The 4145-nt window shown below is 37.3% G+C and overlaps 1 long non-coding RNA gene across 1 annotated transcript; it reads right to left on the minus strand.

Annotated features, from left to right (window-relative positions):
* Window positions 1–1022: 1022 nt before the first annotated feature.
* LOC137496289 (uncharacterized) lies at window positions 1023–3629 on the minus strand. Its single transcript, XR_011016493.2, has 6 exons — window positions 3570–3629; window positions 3131–3243; window positions 2222–2348; window positions 1960–2045; window positions 1581–1623; window positions 1023–1483 (listed from the first exon to the last, which is right to left on the minus strand). It is a non-coding gene; the product is annotated as an uncharacterized lncRNA (long non-coding RNA).
* Between the last annotated feature and the right edge of the window lie 516 nt (window positions 3630–4145).

The raw sequence follows: 4145 nt of genomic DNA on the forward strand, positions 1-4145 counted from the left end.
TCATAGTGGTAACATCCACACAACTTGAAACTGTAACGTCATTAGACATTGCATTGCATTAGACATTGCAATGTCCCCAAAATGCAATGTCCCCATGACGCTAGGGTACAATGTTAATCTGATGTCATGTTGACGTCTTGTGCCAGCTGGGTGTTTAAGGCCATTTCGGTCATCATACAGTAAACATCTGCCATCTTCTCAACATTGACATGATCCTAATCAGTCTCTGTGCCAGTGTGTGTAACGATTTTGGACATCTTCCTGGACACTTTTAATGCATCCAAGCAGTTTGCTGCAATTATAATGCGCCCATGTCTTCAGGTAATTTATTATGAGGCGATTTACCTTCTATATGAGATTTAATTGGACAGGAATTACAGGACTGATTTTTCTAATTCCCATAGACAAGAAAAAAAAAGTAGTGACTGCAGAATGAAGGAAAGTAGTGGAGTAAAAGTACCGATACTGCAGTAAAAATGTACTCAAGGGAAAGTAAAAGTACACATTTTTAAAACTACTTAGTAAATTACAATTCCTGAGAAAAACTAATCAATTACAGTATTTTTAGTGTTTGTAATTAGTTATTTTACCCCACTGATTATAAAGCAACACATTTACTCTCTCTCTCTCTCTCTCTCTCTCTCTCTCTCTCTCTCTCTTTTCGAAGTAAAGTCAATTACACAGCAAAATATGGGGACCCAAAACAACTCTATGGGTGTTAATTTCAACACTTTGAAAGTGTCTCATGGGGTCCACTCAATACAGAGTTAAATCAACACATTCAAAAGGGTTGGCACATTGACACCGAAGTAAGGGTTAATTTTAACTCTGGGCAGAGTTAAAAATGTAACTATATTTAACACCGCCTGGTGTAATATATTGTTATTTTATTCAACTCTCTTGAGTGTAAATATGGTAAAAAGGTCAAATAGACTGTAAATTACAAAAGAAAAAACATTTTATTTGAAAACATTCACCACTTCAACAATTCATTCAGTTTTTAAAATGCAACAATGTCAAATATGCTTTAAATGTTTTATTAGTACAGACAGTATCAACAAAATATGTATGACCAGTGCTCAAAAAGGCTGTTTCAGTCCTTTGGTCCAAACTTGATGTTTCATCAGAGCAATTTGAAAGTTCAATGTAGCGTCACTTATAGTTTTCTTCTGAACTCATAGTTTTCTTCTGAAATTACATTTTAAACAACTTGGCATGCAAATCTTTCACTTCTGGTGTTTCCTTGGTCCTCCATATCAAACAGAGCAGTTTAAATGAAGGTATAAATGCTGTAAACTTGTGTGAAAACAAACTGGAGCTAGGAAATCTCATCAAGCATGTCCTGTGAATGAAGTGCTTCCCAGCCACAGGATGACCTTTTTATCCATGACGATGTAGCAGCTGCTGATCGCTCGTCTGCTGGTTCCTGATGCACGGATATAGGGTGAAGCTCATCTAAGAACTCTTCAAGACTCCAGCATGACTAAGAAAAATGTTTGAAAACAAATTGCAATCAAATTCTATGATATATTTAAAAGAACATTTAAAGTAAATAAAACATTCAAGAAATCTAAACTCACCTTTTAAAAATCTTCATGATGATCCACAACTTGACCCTCCCAGCTGGTTGAGGTGACAGGATATGGAAAAGTAGAAAAAACATATACATCACTGTTGGATCTCCAAAAACAATTAGGTTAACCACTATGACTAGAACTGGAAAAACAGGCAGCTGTCTGTCCAGAATCCTCAATTTAACACAACACTTGGAGCTAAATTTAGAGGAGCTTAAAATCTTTTATATCATTTAGTGATGCTGACTTCCCCAAAATATTGGCCACAGTGTAAAAAATATTCATAAACTTAGTTTTCTGTAAGCGTGTGCGTGTGTGTGTGTGTGTGTGTGTGTGTGTGTGTGTGTGTGTGTGTGTGTGTGTGTGCGTGTGCGTGTTTCTTTACCAGATTCAACTTGTTAGGCCCTTTCAGGTCCAGTATTGACGCCACCTTTCCTGGAGTCTAGCAGATGTTTCAGGTCCAAATAGAATCTAAAATATTAGGATAAGCAGAAGAGGAAAAGTGCAAAGCAAAGAGCAAAACATTATTTAAGTAACAGTTCACCCACAATACAAAACTTATCACCTTCATGTCATTTATTATTCTCTAATGCTCTAATACCCTCTCAGCTTATTGTGAAACAAATACAGAACTTTATCAAACATACCTTCATTATTATCACCACATATGACCAAAAAGGTGTGCTTGGTCATTTCACCAACTCTGGAAATACACCATCCGTCTCTAATCAGCCACCGTCACAGGGTCTTGTGTTATTGTATAGAGAACTGTGGCTGTTAAAAAACAACAACACATTAGTATCAAACACATATGCATAACCTTCAGATAAAAAAGAGAGATGAACATCACAAAGTATGCCTCACACTTTTTCAGATATCTTTTGATTCAGATGTTGATTATTGATAAGTTTAGCCTATAGTTTTAAGCACAATATCATGCGGGAGAAAAAGCTTGACTAAGATGTTCCTGACAACAGAAATAGCCTAACTTACTAACGTCAGACATCCCGAGTTGGGAAAAGTCATTTTCGGGGGATACAGAGTTGATTTGCGGGAGAGATGGGTACCTGAAGAGCGGTGGGGTGAGTTGCGCGTGACGTACCCGAAGAGCTGGGAGGGATGCGGTGGAGAGGGGAGTGCAAAGTGTTAATGACCGGGCGGGAGACGCGCGATTTCCGGGAGATTATCATTTATTTGCGGGCATCTACTTGGGCATCTGGGAGTCTCTGTGCATTTGCGGGATAACGTTAACGGTAGTCCCGCAACTTCCGGGAGACTTCTGTAACGTTAAATGTCTGAGAAAGTGCAAACGCGGTTATTTAAAGACATTAATGTTAACATTCCGACTTTAATGGTTGTCAACACTTAATATAATTCAAACGTATGTTAACACGCGAGTCTATGGACTAAGTTAACGGTATATGGACGGCCACGAATGAACCAGTTTAAAAGGGTCGCGGTGTTTAAAATAACCAAATTAACATACACGAATAACAAACAATCATATGTTTCAGTCAGGAAGCCTTTTACAAGTAAGCATATGTTCATTTACTCACCAGATATGTTTCAGAAACTCTCCAGAGCTCATGGAAACCGTCCTGTGTTGCCGTTAGCATCCGGGCAGAGTAGGCTAACGTTAGGTGGCTCCGGGGATTCCCTCGCTAGTTTGCTTTGAATTAAAGGAGAAGTGTCGATTTTATTTTACAGATGGTTAACAACGCACAAAATGGCATTAAGCGTGACAGAAATGTGTTGAACATGTACATTTGCTGTTTTTATGCACTATGTAACGTTATGCGTGAGCATATATAAAAACATTCTTGAAAAGAAGTGAATAGTACTGCAGTTAAGCTAGATACACAAACGACCATGAATGAACCGCAAAAGTTTAAAATTGTCACTCCATTCTAAAGGTATTAACTTAACAACATGTTTACAACTGTATTTCCTTAAAGAAAGTCAGTAAAATACCAACATTTAGGTAGTTTGACTCACCAGTTGCTGTTCTAAACCTCAGATGGAAAATGGCATCTGGAAAATTCTTCAGTGACTGGGGCTGCATGAATTCCCGGATGTTGAAAATAACACCACCAAGTGTAGAAAAGATAACTCCTTGATTTCGCACTGAATAAAATCTATTCTAACTCTTATTATATTCATTTATCAAAATCTAACTCTTTAACGTCAACACTTTACTCTGAAATGCTTCAACACCGAGAATTTAACTCTGATGAATTTGCTGTGTACTCACTTTTTACCATTAACACCAATTTTTTAGAGATGTTCAAGGTTCAAAAAATAAACCCCAAACATTGGCAAAACATTCTGTGTCTCCAGTAGTTGAACTGTAATCAGCTCAAGAACACTTTTGTACACTACTAACACTTTAAATGTGAAAACACAAGTGCAGTATTGCCCATTGTGAAAGCAAATACTAATGCGTCATGGAACATATAGGCAAACAAATATGTTTAAACAGTTTTTGTTGCACAAAACTGTTCTTGGAGCTTTGTATGATAGTTGAACCACTGAAATCACATAGAACGGTTCATTTTCTGTCTTGTGACAATA

The sequence above is a fragment of the Danio rerio genome, chromosome 8 (assembly GCF_049306965.1).
Source record: "Danio rerio strain Tuebingen ecotype United States chromosome 8, GRCz12tu, whole genome shotgun sequence".
Taxonomy (NCBI): domain Eukaryota; kingdom Metazoa; phylum Chordata; class Actinopteri; order Cypriniformes; family Danionidae; genus Danio; species Danio rerio.